Source organism: Dipodomys merriami, unplaced genomic scaffold, assembly GCF_024711535.1.
Source record: "Dipodomys merriami isolate MVZ:Mamm:240054 unplaced genomic scaffold, mDipMer1.0.p SCAF_473, whole genome shotgun sequence".
NCBI lineage: Eukaryota > Metazoa > Chordata > Mammalia > Rodentia > Heteromyidae > Dipodomys > Dipodomys merriami.
In genome coordinates, this window is record NW_027206039.1 from 459514 (window position 1) to 475623 (window position 16110).

At 44.1% G+C, this 16110-nt stretch overlaps 1 long non-coding RNA gene across 3 annotated transcripts; it reads right to left on the bottom strand.

Annotated features, from left to right (window-relative positions):
• Positions 1-2490: 2490 nt before the first annotated feature.
• LOC138808748 (uncharacterized) lies at positions 2491-14819 on the bottom strand. 3 transcript variants are annotated; one of them, XR_011366618.1, is made up of 3 exons: positions 14582-14819; positions 8135-8200; positions 2491-3983 (listed from the first exon to the last, which is right to left on the bottom strand). It is a non-coding gene; the product is annotated as an uncharacterized lncRNA (long non-coding RNA). The 3 variants fall into 3 exon arrangements; XR_011366616.1 differs by having other exon boundaries at positions 8135-8203; XR_011366617.1 differs by lacking the exon at positions 2491-3983 and adding an exon at positions 7763-7819 and having other exon boundaries at positions 8135-8203.
• Between the last annotated feature and the right edge of the window lie 1291 nt (positions 14820-16110).

Consider the following 16110-nt stretch of genomic DNA (forward strand, 5'->3'; position numbering starts at 1 on the left):
CTCCTGCTGCTTCACATTTTGGAGACTGAGGCTCTAGTTTTCCTGCCTTTGAATGTAACACTGCTTCTCACATTTCTGTTGCTACTTCTGCAACTAATAGGTCTTGGCTGGCAGCTGTAGCTTGGCCAGAGTTGGTCCTGCAGGCTGCTGCTGGAGGGTAGCTCTGCCAACTGCCATTGAAGTTCCACCATGTTTATCTCTAGGTCAAACACTTATCACACCCATTGCTCTTTCTCATCTCTCAGTTGGTTCATCTGTTGAACCTTGTCTTTCCTCATGGACCTCTCCAACTTCAGGTCCTCTGCAACATGGTCTCTCTCCAGGCTTAATTTGGTAATTAATTCTTTCATGTTCTCTAGCTTTCTCCAGCCATGCCTTCTCTCTTATTACCTTTGTTTATCTTTTGGTTACTCTCTTGGGGTAACGTAGGACTTCTGACATATTGTTAGTTATTCCAGTGTCAGAGGAAAGGACACTAGCTAGAAAGGAACCAGAGGAAGATTCCAGGTCTGCATGATCTTTGGTCTCACCCTTGGTTGATTTACAGTCCACAGTAATGATTGTTATGAGGTTACCTGTTTTCAGTTTTCATTTTGTTGGTGTTAGTGGGTCCACCAGGTCAATTCCTCTGCAGATACTCTTGCTGTTGTTTCTTGCCTAAAGAAAATTTTATTGTGCATGCATTTCTGGATTGGTTAGATATCCCAGTAATGGGATAGGGAAGGTGGAGGGGCCATGTTCCCAAGCTTTCTGAAATCACTTCTATTCTTGCAATCACCCACTTCCTACAGGATCTCTGAAATTCACTCAGTCACCACATAGCACCTTTGCTTCCTTCACCTGCTGGTAGTGGTATGAGCCAATAGAGGAAAATGCCAATGGTACTAGGCAGCACAGAATGTGGATGTGGCCTTGATTCTTGTATCTTATTGTTCAGCTAGAAACAGGTATGCATTGTGGGATCATTGTGATCCAGACACAGTGGGGGAAGTCACCCCATACCTGCTCTTACAGTCCTCACCCATCTACATATCTACTTGGGGAGCAGGGCAACACAAGCTCCTGTTTGCTGTGCCCATCAAACCTGCCCACTTGGGCTGATAACTAGGATTAGCTCTAGTTTGGTGCCTCCACAGTTGTACTGGAGACTGCTCAAAACAATGTCGTCCATCCCACAATTACAATCACCAAGTGATCTTGAATGGTTGTTCTCAGGAATAACCACTCAGGATCACTGTCATAGTCCCTCTTATGCTGGGACTATGGAGGGATCAGACCCAGAGCTTAGGGGATGAGTGAGTGACAGAGAGTAGAGATACTGGATAATGCATCATTTTGCAGTCTATTTCCTCATATTACAACTTGGTCCACATATTTTTACATCACAGAAATACCGTCCAAATAATTTCCATCCAATCCTCCAGACTGCAAGACACTGCTAGTCCCATAATTCGCTGACTCCTTACTGCAAGTTTCTAATCTGGGTCTGAATCTGTTCCCCTGCCCGCCAGGTCTCTATCCCACACCTAGCATACCATGTTCCCATAAGAGAGAACATTGGATTGAACCAGCCTTTGTCTTCTTAAAAAATTTTTATTGTGAAAATACCATACAGCGGGGTTACAATTACATGGGCAAGGTAATGAGTACATTTCTTATCAAGAATTGTTGGCTCCTCCTCTGTTTCCTCTTCCCATCCTTTCCCATCTCCCCCCCCCCGACCAAAGTTGTAAAGTTTGTTTTTCAACATAACGACTTGTACATCTCATTGTTGAAGTGGGTCCACCTGTATCCCTATTTAAATGGTTTGTTTTTGCCCTTCCCCTCCACAAATTATACCAACATCAAATACAATAAAAGCAGTGGTTATGCTGTGGGAGCGGGGCTTATGAAGCAACAAAGAAATCATCTTATAAATATGTTACAAACAATCACAAGAAAAAAAACAATTCAATACTTATAGTGGGGTTCATTTCACCTAAAATCAACTTATCTGATCTTTTCTGCTTGTCTCAGACATATACTAGTTATTGCAAATAAGGGAAACCATGGGACTTGTATTTCTTTAGGCTTGGCTTACTTCACTTAATATAATTTTTTCCAAGTCTTTCCTTTTACTAACAAATGGGCTATGTCATTCTTTCTGATGGAGGCCTAGAATTCCATTGTGCTGGAGTCTGCCGGCAACGAAAGGGAATCCTGAATTAGGGGGCGAGGATGCAGAAAAATAAAGACATAAGACAAAGGATGGGGTCGGGAGGTCTGCAGCTCAAGATTACAGCCCCGTTTATTTTTAATTTTTCCTATTATATACTATTAGAAGTCAAGAGGTAACATAAGGTTACCATAGTGCAGAAAAACAAGGAAAGTTTTAATAAAAACAAAGTGCAATAAAAACAAGACAAGATCAACTGATAGAAAGTAAAACAAATTCTGTAGACATAGCAAAGCAATCCCGGGCACCTACTGTTTTTTCATGAAAGCCAGTTCCTTATGCGTGCCTTTAAGTGAGCACAGGGGTCAAGATGACCTTAGAGCTTTACTGTGGACTCCCAAAATCTCCCCCATCTTTGTTTGAAGAAGCGAACCCGCCTGTCTTAGGCTTGGTGGATCACCTTGTCTGCCTTACCCGTCATCGGGAACTTCTTCAGAGTAAAGCTGAAGGCCCTGTCTTAGGTTGGTCAGACTGGCACCCCCTCTTACCCGTCTTTGGCTACAGTTCCTCTCAGGGGAATTCATAAACTCATAAGAGAGTTTTGCAGTGCACGTATAATACAAGGAAGGCATAGAAAAACTATCAGCAAAAGCATTCCCACGCCAAGCAATGACATTAGCAATCCTTTAACATAAGTCAGGGAAGTGATATAGAGTTGAAATTGTTTTAACAGTTTTTTTTAGCAGTTTTTGCCACTTTAGCGTCCAGAGGTAGGGCTTGTGTCGTACTATGAGCAAGCTGATTGAGATAATGGGCAGTTTGTACGTTTTGTGTTAGTGCCACATCAGCTGCCCCTGAAGAGGCAGCTAACAAAATAAAAGCCAAAACATCAGCTACAAGTAGCCCAACAAATCGATGAGGACACATTAGTTTTTTCAATTGTCTTAACACCTGAATGCCAGAATCTTTATACCAAGTTTTAGAAATATTTACAGGAAGAATAACAACAGATTGTTGTCTAACAATAAGTATAGATTCAGTTATGCCGCTATACAAGCAATTAGTAAAAGAACAATTAGAACAGGTGACATTAAAATAATTAGCTCCTATAGAGATATTGAATGGTCTATACATAATGACATGGGGTGGTGATACCCAACTCATATTTTTTAAAAGGGATGAATTGGGCCAGGTTATGTTGTTGAGTGCAGCCACCAGCATCCAAACATGATGTTGAGGATGCCCATTCATCCACCACAGTCCACAATTGTACTTATTAGTAAGATTAGCTCCAAACCAGTCCATTAATTGAAATTTAGTTCCAGAAATATTGGTAACAAATGGCTTCACATGCCTGTACCTTATTGGCTGAGGCTTTCCTGTAGATACTACTATTTGTGAAGAATTAATGCAACGGGGTATCATATAGGATGGAGTAAAATTTGCATGAACTGGGTACCCAGTTGGTAAAGATGTCATCTGTATATTGTACATTTGATTTTTGTCTGGGATCCAAATTTTATGAGTCATTGATAGCATTATAATACAGCCTGGAATGGAGCCTTTAGAGCTGGTGGTAAAGTAGAAAGGAGTTCCAATGTCTGAAGCTGAGGTATCTCCCATCTTGGTGTGCTGGATGAAGGGATCAGGTGCTGTACTGTATGCTGATCTATTGACTTGAATGAGTACTTCAACTCTCTTCCAAGTTGTAGGGTGCACAATCGGGGGATCTGGCACATAAGCCCAATGTGTCAGGGTTTGTGTCATCAGAATGAGCCTCCACAATCCTAATGCAATGCTCAGGCAATCAGCGGGATTCATTTTCTTCCTGCGAAAAAACACAAACATGTACTCAACCCCATGTTAAAACTGGATCGAGCCCGTGCCAATCACCTGTTAAAGGATCCTTCCACTTAACTTGGCCAAAAGCTCTTTGCTCTCTTTTGTTCCCAAAGTCACTGTACTGTGGAAAGTCCATTACAATCTAAACTTAAAAATTTAGTACAAATAAAGCATGAGAAGAATATTAACAGGAGAGAAGGGGGATAATTCCCCCCTTTTAATTTAAAAATTTGGTGTTTTAACAGCCCGTTGGCTTGTTTAACAATTTCTTGTTCTTGAGGAATATAGGGAATATCTGTAGAGTGAAAAATCTGGTAAGATTTACAAAAAGTTTGAAAAGCTTGTCCGACATATCCCGGAGGATTATCAGTTTTAATATGTTTAGGAAGTCCCATAAAGGCAAAGCAGTGTAGGGAATGAGCAATACCATGTTTGTTAGTCTCCTGGCAAGAGGAGTAGCCATAATAAAATTAGAGTAGTTATATGGTAACATGGACAAAACGAAGCCATACAAATGATGGAATCAGGCAAGAGTTTAGTCTACTTTTTCCATGGTGGAGGAGGTCAGGGTAACTATGTCGATTTCCTCCCCGTGACTGTAAGGCTGTAGCAGCCACAGCAACAGCAGGGTCTTTCAGTGTCTCCAAGGGACTGTCACACCTTGTGCTATATTTCTACACAGACTGGTTAAGGATACAAGTAATACCTAGGCTTGCCAGGCTGTGGCCCCACTAGTTTTTAAGACTATTTAGACAATAGCCCAGGACAAATTACCAAGATGACAAGCTTTTAAACTAGATAGTTCTTTTAATAAAGCTGATTTTCTAGGCAGATGTAGAGGGCTCAGGCCTGCACTACTATTTTCCATGCGTTTTTCTTCTGTCTATTTTGCCACACTTTTTTTATGACTCTGGTCCATTATTCTAAAAAGGGGATGATGGGTGAAGATTCATCTTCTGTAACTTCCTCAAGCTGACTCAGGGGTGTTGATCCTACCTAGCCAGGAACCTATAACCTTAGTCTATTTTAGAAAGAGATTACCAGGGTTAGATGTCATTAAGAACAATATTTTAACTTTTGACAAATGCACAGACTTTTTCTCCAGCTACAACAGTGTAGCTTGTTTAGCACTCTGGTTTGTAAAAGCATCTTTAGGAATGTGACCCCTAGTGACCCTAACAATGCCTAAGTCACCCGTGCAGATGTTAATAGACAGATGTTAATAGAAACACACTCTCAAGTTTACAAACGATTTTCTTGAACAGATAAATTTCTTGTAGCTGGTGTTAGCTCAAAAGTTACTGTCAATTAGGGCTTTTGGCACATACAGGCGCTGGGATTTTAACCATCTCCCACATTTTATAACTTTACTTTTTAGTACTATCACAGATTACTAATGTTTCTGTCCCTACAAGGTAGATAGTCATGGACATTAGGCATGCTTACAAACTATCTTCCCATGACATTCTGGCTCTGACCAATTTTTGAAGGGCCACACACAAATGACTCTAGGATCTGACATTTTTGCCATTCGAGCAGTGGCTTACTGCCTCTGGATGCTCCTCCATAGCTCTTGTCCCACGAATGTCTTCTCTACACTGGGATAAATGCCTCATCTGCATTTCCCTTAGCTGGTCGCTGGACTTGAACTCGGGGCCTGAGTGCTGTCCATCAGCTTTACATCTCAAGGCTTGCACTCTGTCACTTTGAATCCCAAAGCAATTATTTTGGTAATCCTAATTTTTTCACTTTGAGGCAAATGTTAAGAACAATTTTACTTTTAAACTTTATATCCAGAAATACATTCCTAATTTTTAAGCCTCCTATTAATCTCTTTTATTATTTTATATTTTAGTTTTTAGTTACATTTTTTAAAAATCCTTTAAAATCTTGAGGCCAAGTGTCACTCATTGTCTCCTGGATGCTTGTTTTAAAACAGATACACATTAAAACTTTTAAACACACATGACAATTTTTCCTTAATGCAAGAATTACAATCACCATCACTGTGCCAAGAAGGTAAACTTCACACCTTTATGACTTTTAAAAACCTATCTTAATTGTAGAACATCATTGAAAGCAAGTCACATTATACAAATACATTTTAACCCCCTTTTTAAGTCCAAGGGGCAGTTTTAGCAATACTAATCAGATCATCACATCATTAATTTTTTTTTTACCAACATGTTTCTAGTATTTACCTGTAGAGAAAAAGGACAGAACAAAGTGGGCCACTTGGCCCCTCCTGTGGAATGGGCACACACCTAATCTCACTCTTTAGGGTAAGATGAACTGCGTTTGTGCCAACTTGTCCTCTTTCACCATGCGTGGACTCCTCCCATGGCCTGTCCCACCATGTATGACCAGCTGAACTGAACTTTTGCCGGTTTACCCCTTACTCCTAAAGCTAGGTCTTTTGTTCGCTTTTACATTTTTTCCTTTTCTTATCTCTTGGTTTTTTGAATGAAAATACATACTTTTAGACAGACAGGACAGTAATGTCTTTGAGAGTGTTAAACAAACTTTTATATTTAAACTTTTAATATTTAGCCCCAAATTTTAGCCAAGAGAACTAAATTCCAAACAGCCAATGCATTTTGTTAAGCCAGATAACTTGATTACAGTGAAACCACCCTTATGCATTTTAAAATACCAGATTTTTTAATTTTTTAAGTTAAAGAATCCTTAAAAGGCCATTTAAAACAATGTAAAAATTCTTTAAAATTTTTGGTAATGTCCAAACCTCATAACCTTTTGAATTTGAAACTTAAACTGACCCAATTGTTACAGCATGCTGATAATTCTTATCTTAAACATGTTCACAAACACACACAAAACACACAGATCTTAAAGCGCACAAAAATCAATCAGTTTTATGTACATTTAAAACTGGTACCAATTCTAAAACGGAACTAGACAAGACAACAACAAAAGGCTGAGTTGGGGGCTAATGGGCCCCCAGTTCATCCCTACCTCAGAAAACATAGAACAGAAAACACACCAAAGTAAACAAGACAAACAAGTGGCCACAAAGACCAAATCAGGTCTCAGTGAATGGGGCGACATCTCACCACCACTCACAAGTGGGACTGAAATCCACATACCAGGGGATTCAAACCCCCTCTACTCACCACCGGAGGATTTTTCTTTTAGATTCCTGCAAACATTGACCCAGGGGCCTTCCAAGTTAGAGGAAAATTCCCAGTCATGTTGGGCAAAGGGAAAGAAGTCCCTAGCGGCCGTCCCCTCAGACTGACAGGTTCTCCCCCATATTCCGACCCCCTGGGTCAAGGCTGGAGGCTAAAGTCTTGCTGGTGTCATTTGTAGGTGATCAGTGGCATTTACATCCGGCTGTGAATTCTCCCTGCCGGCCCTTTTATGTTATTGTTAGATCCTCCAGGTTTTTCACCCCCACCACCCCACTACTTCTGGATCCAGAGAGGGTGGAGGAGGTGGCTGTGAAGGGTAGAAAAAGGGGTCAGTTTAAAGTATAAGTAAAAAAGAAGGAGCTAGAGAGAAACAGATATTGAGGGAGTGTTAGCTAGTCTCCTCTAGGCTCTCAAATCAGGATGAATCTGAGAGAAGAAACATTCCAAGAATTCCAGAATACATACACACAAACATTGAGACCAAACACATTTACAGCGTGCACATTGTAGACTGTTAGACAGAAAGTGTTGGACTACAGATGGGCCCAAATGTCCGCACTAGTGGATAGTTTACCATGATGGGGATCTGGGGGATGGCTCCCAATGGCCCAGTTGGCTGTCTTATAGTGCGTCCGCCAATACCTCTTGCCAACCCCAATACAGAACCTGCAGGCTACACAGATACCAGACAATTACAAAGCAGCAATGTTTTAACTTACAGGGCATTTGCATCATAGTGTCCCTGAATGTTTTTTGGGTTTTTTTGCTACGTTTTTAAACTAATGGTTCCTTCCTCCAGGAACCAGGGGTATACTTCCTCAACAAAGTAAAAGAAACATTCTAACTGACTCTGTCTAACTTTCACTGCTTGAGCATGAAGCACACCCTTGAGAGCCTGCACATATAACATGTGGCTATTACCTTGCCCCATAATTTCTTACTCCCGACTACACTCTCTCCCGCTCTCTATTTCTGGATGTCCTCTTACCTTAGCTGGGTCCTCTGCCATGATCCCAGGTTTTCAACTCCCTGTTCAGGAGCCACTTGCCGGAGCCTGCTGGCAACAAAGGGAAATCCTGAATTAGGGGGCGAGGATGCAGAAAAATAAAGACATAAGACAAAGATGGGGTCGGGAGGTCTGCAGCTCAAGACTGCGCACAATTTATTTTTAACTTACCTTAATATATACTATCAGAAGTCAAGAGGTAACATAAGGTTACAATAGTCCAGAAAAACAAGGAAAATTTCAGTAAAAATAGATTGCAGTAAAAACAAAACAAGGTCAACTGGTAGAAAGTAAAACAAACTCTGCAGACATAGCAAAGAAATCCCGGGCACCTGGTGTTTTTTAAGTAAACCAGTTCCTTGTACTTGCCTTCAAGTGAGCACCAGGGTCAAGATGAACTTTAAACTTTACTGTTCACTCCCAACACCTCTCTACTACTTTTTCTCTTCCTTTCTCTACTTTTCTCTTCTTCGTCTTCATCCTCCTTCTTGTTCAACCCCCTCTTTCTCCTCATTCCCACCCCAGCCACCATGATAACCAGCCCTGTCTGCACCATGTGATCCTTAGGCTCACCCCAACCCCAGAGATCAGCAGACACAGTCAGACTTGGACCCAGGCCTCTGAGACCAGAGCTAGAAGTGTTCCTTTGCCCTCATTCCTACACGGAGACCAGAGATGTGGGCTTGGAGCTGGGGAGAAGATACTGTTGAAACTGAATTCCCCATGAGGTGCTCAGAGACTCAGAGTCTGTACCACTTCCTGAGAGATGGAAGGAGGCACAGGTCTTTGAAGAATAAGTTATCTCAGAAGTGCCGCGTTCAGGCAGAAAAGCCTGGGCCTGTGTTATATAATTTGAGAAATAAAGGACACGCAAGCCTGGTTCCTGATGGACATACCTGTCATACTAGCTGCTCGAGAGGCTGGTTCAAAGCCAGCCCAGACAGAAAAGTCTTTGAGAATCTGTCTCTCAAATTACCAGCAACAATTCAGACTGGAGGTATGGCTCAGATGATAGATCGCCAGCTGTGAGCAAGAAAGCCAAGCAAGATTCTTTGTATGCTTCTTTTCATCTCTAGAGTGAATACAAGGCCCTGAGTTTGAGGGAGGGAGGGAAGAAGAGGAGAGCGAGAAAAAGGGAGGCCTTGGTTTCAAACAAAAAATGCAATTTGAATTTCTGTTTAATTCAGTTTTTCCCTTTCCACAGCCACCCCTTCATCCTCTCCCTTCCCCTGCCCACCTCTGCTGCCCACTCTCTTGTTGGTGAAGAGAGGGAGATCTATCCTCCTGTCTTTGTTTCTTTGTTCCAAAGCCTGGTAGTGATGTGGAGACTCCACATACCCAGGGAGCCCTCCCCCATCTCTTACCTACCCTTTAGCCCTCAGACCTCCCTTAATCAAAGTAGCTGCAGTAGACACACCCAACTCACATCTCCCCAAAGCCAGCCCAGTGAGCCTGCCACCCCACACCCACCCCAACTCACACCTGAACTCAGACTACCTTTGGGGTCCACGGGCATCAGAAAATTAGCTGTAATTACTCTGTACTTAGCACCTTCATCTTCCCGGCGCTCAGCTGGGGCACCATGTCTGCGATTTCACTCTTAATCAAGAGGCCTTCCAGTCTGACTTCAGAGACTTACTTGCTCCACCATGCAGTAAATCAGAGGCCTGGCAGAGAACTGAGACTGTATTTCACAAAAAGTGAAGGGAAGAGCCTGGCACAGGGAAGGTAGAAAGGGTGGCAGAGTTGAAGGCAAGACTCAAAGCTAGGTTGAATCCTGGGCTGCTGGGGAGGTCAAGGTAAAGAAGATCATAGATCACAGCCAGCAAAGCAAAAAAGCTCCATCTCAACCAGCAAGCAGGGCATGGCGGCTCACACCTGTCATCCCAGCTCTGCAGACAGCATCCGTAGGACTACAGTCGAGGCTGACTAGGACAAGAATGTGAGGCTCTACCTAAAAAGTAACTAAAGCAAAATGAGCTGAGGGCTTTGGTTTGCATCTGTCCTTCCAAAAGTGCATGTGTTGCAGGCTGACTCCCATGGGCCTGTGTCCGTGGCCCTTCAAGGTGGGGACGTTGAGAAGTGACAAGTGTCCCATGGTGTCATGAGGGTAGGCTACCGATGGTGGCATTTGTGGCTTTATCACAACAGGAAGAAACTGGCACCATGGCACGAGCCTGTATCCCTAGCTACTTCAGAAGAGGAGTTCAGAGGGTTGTGGTACGAGGTCAGCCCAGACATGTTAGTTTGTGAGACCCCATTTCAACCAGTAGCTTGGAGTGGTGGCATGCCCCTGGCATGTGGACACAGTGGAAGCACAATGGCTAGGAGCAGTGGCACGCTTGTGCCATCCCCAGAGATATGAGTCAGCGCAAATAGTAGGACCACAGACCACTCCAGTGCAGGCATGAGCAAGGCCCCACCTCGAAAATAACCAACCAGCAAGGGGCAGTAATTAAACAACACAGTATATCTAATATGTCTACTAGTTTTCCTTCCTCTTCTTTCAGAGTATTTTTGATGGTGCTGAAGTTTGAACCGAGGCTTTTTGCTTGCTTCTTGCTGACTGACCAGTGCTCTATCATTTGAGCCATGCCTCCAGCCCAGATGTTTCTTGATTACATTGGAGATGGAGCTTCATGTGCCTGGTCTGGCTTTGAGACGTAATCTTCCAGATCTCAGCCTCCTGAGTACCTAGAATTATAGTTATGAGCTTCTTGCCCCTGGCTCTTTCTAGATTTTTGAGTAAAGCTCTGTTCTCTTGACCCTAAGGTCACATTCTTCCCCATCTTTTATTCTTCTGTCTCTTCCATCTTTTCCCAAAGCATCAGGAGAAAAGTAGAAGAAAAAGAACAAAGCTTTGGGGCTGTGAATATGGCTTAATGATAGAGTGCTTTCCTAGTATGCATGAAGTCCTGGGTTCGATTCTTCAGTACCACATAAACAGAAAAAGCCAAAAGTGGTGCTGTGGCTCAAGTGGTATAAAGCTAGCCTTAAGCAAAAGAAGCTCAGGGATAGTGTCCAGACCATGAGTTCAAGCCCCAAGACTGGCAAAAAGAAAAGAAAAGAAATTTCCTGCCCAGGCTGGATTCACACTTTGATCTTCAGATCTCAGCCTTCTGAGTCACTTGGTTTACAGGTGTAAGCCATCAGCACTCAGCAAAAACACTTTAAATATAAACTAACAGACAAGTCGAGTTGTAGATTTACAGCAATGATATTACTAAGCAGCCACAGGTCCCTTGCAAGAACACCAGATGGGCAGGAACAACAGAGCCCAGCACGGTTCTCTCCACATGGCCTGTGTGGGAGCAGTTCCACTGGGACAAGAGGATGCCCTCCACTCTCACTTGCCAGGGGAACCTGAGCCTGAGGCCCTGGAGGTAGCCAGGGACTCCGCATCGAGAGAGAAGGTAAAGGGCAGGTCTGTGCTAATCAAGTGTCCCAACACATCGTGTAAGACCATGTCAAACATTTGTCCAGATATTTTCTCTTGTTTTACCATCAAGTGACCACCAACCCATGCCTCATCTCATGGGGAGCTGCTCAGGAGCAACTGGACAGGTGTTGTCCCTTGTTCCTGTCCACTGCCACTCTGTGATCCCCAAATGACCCCCGTGGCAAGGTACAAGGTGTGTCTGATGAGTTCTTGTGTTCTGGTTCATAACCACAACTCTGTCATCGCCAAGATTTCCCACTACAGAAAGGACCAGCAGCCCTGGGCCTGGGTCATGAGGCTGCAAGGTCCTCCACACTAAAACTCCCCAAGCAATCACATATCTGCTTTCTTGTAAATTCCCTCTTGTCCACTCCTGAGAGCCTCAACGACAAGCACGCATCCCATGCTTCTATTTCCAAAGGGGAGCTGGGAGTGGAAGTCAGTCCACAGTGAGCAACAAGCACCTGGCATAAACCAGCCCTCAGCCGGTGAATATGCCAACAGCCCAGTTGGCTTCTCTACCCAGGCCCAGGTGCGCCACGGTTACTCTGGCCCCCATGCCTCTTGTCCTCAGGGAGTGGTGCTCAGATCATCCATAAAGGCAGTGTCTACCTGAACCTCCAAGATCTGAGCTAGTCAGCTGGGAGTCCAGGACAAACTTGCTCTCAAAAGATTCAGTTGGAAGTAATCACATGAGCCAAGTAGTGAAAGAACAAGGCCTGGGATGAGGAAGGTAAGGAAAAGAAAAGGAGGAAGAAAGGGAGGAGAAGTAGGAAGAAAGAGGAAGGGTAGTTGAAGAAAGAAAGGGAAGAAGAGAAGAAGGAGGAGAAAGCAGAAGGAAGAAAAGAGATGTGAAGAGGAGAGAGAAGAGGAGAAGGAGGAGGAGGAGGTGGAGGAAAAGAATGAGGAGGAGTGGGAGTAGGAGGAGGAGGAGGAGGAGGAGGAGGAGGAGGTGGAGGAGGAGGAGGAATGTTAACAAGCACACTATAAGATAGAGGACAAATGGAGATCTGAGCCAATCTTCCCATGTCTTGAGGTTTCAGCCAGTGACCAGAATTTTTGTGAATGTCCCCCAAGCCTCTAAGTGTGAGGAGAGCCACAATTATGCCACGTCCCCTCATCCAGCCATGTAGCCCTGGGTGCTCTCTTTCTCAGAAACCTTGTGACACACTACACACATTGGCAGAGCTGTAGAGCACACAGTAGAGCACACCATCTCCACCCTATCCCCAACCGTCACAGCCTAGAGATCACAGCAAGTCCAATGTGACGCTTCTGCTAGCTCCAGAGTGCCCCCCTCTCGGGCCTGCTCTGAGCCCTCTCCTCTTCTCCACCTCACGCCTCCCCATACAGCCTCAGGTCCTTGAGCTTGCTTTCACAGACAGTGTCGGTCTGCTTTCCAATGCTGTGACAAGATCTAAGGAATTGAACTCGAAGGAAGAAAGGTTTCTTTGGGCTTGTCTCCATCTGTGGTTGGCTGGAGCTATAGCTTTGAGCTGAGGTAGGCAGCACATGTGGCAGCAGAAACACAAGGTGGAGAAAGGAGAGGGGAATGGGCTGGGAAAAGTTACTCCATTCAAGGGCACATCCCCCACCCTGTGGAGGCATTAATCCATTGATGAAGGTAGCAACCCTGGAATCCAATCCCCTCTCAAAGCCCCACCTCCTGATAGCTCACTCAGCTATGAGGTTATCAGTGGATGAGCCTGTTGCTAGTGCCAAAACCGCATGATCCAATCACCACTCAAGGTCCCGCCTCCTGACAGCCCATTCAGCTATGATATCATCATTGTATGCTCATTGGTGGAGCCAGATACTTTCTGATGAGTTCCAATCACCTCTCAAGGCCCCGCCCCCTGACAGCCCACTCAGCTATGAGGTCATCAGTGGATGAACCCATTGGTAGAGACAGAGCCCTCAGGATCCATTCACCTCTCACTATGGCCACCAGCTGGGGAGCAAGCCTTCAACTCAGGAGCTTTTGGGGATATTTCAAGTACAAACCATACCAGAGGGCATCATTGTTCAAGTACCCCAAAATCTTCCACCCCACCTGGGACCCTCCTACAGTGGGGCACCCTAAATGGAACACAGTATGCCACTGTGGATAGCTGAACACAGGATCCAGGACTCCCTTACTGGAATGTTACATTTGCATAAAAACAGTCTGAGGTCTTATTATGGTTGTTGACAATCATTGTGTTTGTCTAATTGAGCTTGTAAGAACCAAGAGGTTCCCCCAAATCCTGACCAGCTGCTCTGATGGCTTTTAAAGCAGGAGCTCTTCTTGATATTCAATATAAAGAGACCATATTTCCTCTCCAGGGAGACACTAATGACAGAGAAATGTGATTTCCTGCTGCAAACTTACCAATCCTACTCCACCTCCACCAAGCCATGTGTTAAACCCTTGGTCCCAACAGTGCTCTTTCCCCTTCACCACAATAACTACTTGCAGAAAACATCCTCCTCCATCCAGCTGTTTATTTTTTTGTAATATCGATTTGTGATACTGATTGATATTCAGCTTTGGGTAAGGAGAAAGCACAGAGAACCCCTAGGATAGAAGTGTGGCTCTGTCACGAGTCAGCTCTGTGTTTTCTGCCAGTCACTTGACCTTGACTTGGACCTTCCCTCTCAATGAGAGAGGTTCCTCATCTGTAGACTAGAGATAACAAAAGCACACATTGTGGCTGTGAAATTCAAGGGCAAAGTGCATGTAAACTATTTGGCATGAGGGTCACATATCTGGTGGGCGCCCAGCAATAGACTGATCATTTGGTCCAATTACTTAGTGGTAATTGAAAGGGGGAAAGGGGACATTATTTCAAAGTATTGAGATCCGTGGCCTGAACCTGGCCCCTGTCTATTTTGCTTCTCCTCTGACCCTCATTTCCCACTCTGCTAATGCAAGTTAACAGCAACAATATTCTGGAAGTATTGAGAGACTTCTATGACAACCAAATAAAATGTCCAACCATAAAACATACCTTCTTCTGTGTGTTACTTTTATGGCTCCCCACTCAGAGTTCATCTCCTCTGTGGCCTGTCCCTTCTAACATCATAGGTAATGGTGAAATCATTCTTCTCTCGGCTTCATCTCCAGGTCCCACCAGTCTGTAACTGAGGAAAAAGGAGTTGCCACATGATGAGAATCAATGTGACTCTATTTTCGGTTCTATATGATGAATATAAATGATTGGAAAATTAAAAAAACCATTAGGCTATTAAAAATAACTTCCAAAAACCATCTCACAATAAATTATTTTCAGTCTTAAAAAAACCCATCTGCAAAGAATATAAATGGTAATGCCAACCATCTGAGAAGTCAGTAATCAGATATAATGGTCAATTTCTCTGATATTATTGTCTAATTAAGCAATTTGGCTTTCGTGGAGATTGTATGTAACTGAGTCAGTTTAGTCTAAAAGGGATGTAGAACCGATTTCTTTTGAGATAAAGACAAAAAAAGAATATTAAAACTTTAGTACAAGGAAGAATAGGTTACAATTTATGTTTTCTGCTCAATTGGCTGCTTTTCCAAAGCATAATTCAAGAGTTAAAAAGAAGCCTGACAGATGAACTGTGAGGGGAGCGGGACTCCATGTAGAGACTCCGACCCTGGGTAGGTACCACTGCTCTGCATGGAGGACAGGTCTTGAAGCCAGTCTCAAGCAGATACCAACGGGCCTGACATTCATTCAGAAGTATGGCTGTAACCAGGAGAGGAACTTGAGACAGACTTCAGTCAGCACCGTGAGTCTCAGAGTGATATAACAGAAATTGTTTTAAATAACAGCACTTCCATTGTCACTTTTCTTTCTTGGATACTTCTCCTTTTGGCACCAATGGATTTGTTGCTGCTGCTGCTGCTGTGGAGACAAATACAGGAGAGAGAAGTTATTTAAAAGGTAGAGAATTTCATCTTAGCTCATGGTTTTGATCCAAGGTTCACGGGTTCGACAACTCTGGTCCTGCACTGAGGCAGAGCATCATGGCAGCACATGAGAACCTTTGGAGGGGGAAAATGCTCACCTTATGGCCTGGGAGCAGAGAAAGACAAGGAGGAGGAGCAGGAGGAGGAAGGGGAGAGGGCATTGAAACAATGAGAGCAATGAAAGCTTTCTCCATCGGCTGGTGGCCCAGGGAGGAGGAGGGAAGAGAGGAAAGGAAACATGTGGTTTAATTCCATTTTGGGTCAGCCGTGCTGCTGGCCCCAGGCCAATGAGTTTTACGTCTGACCACACTGAGACAGGTAGAAAGAGGGAGATTAAGAGCTCCAATGGAGACACCACTTGGTGGCTCTCACTTGTGTCAGCCTACAGCAAAATGATTGGGTCCCCCACATGCATAGCCAGAAACTGTAACACTCCCTCTGGCTGGAAAGGACAGTGGGACCACTGGGCCAAGTACAGTTCCTTGCATCCAGGACCTTTAAGGCAGCCTGGAGTGTCCTGCCATGAGGTGTTGGAATGTCTGAGCTAGCTAGCTAGCTGTGTGAGCCTGCAGGAAGGTTACA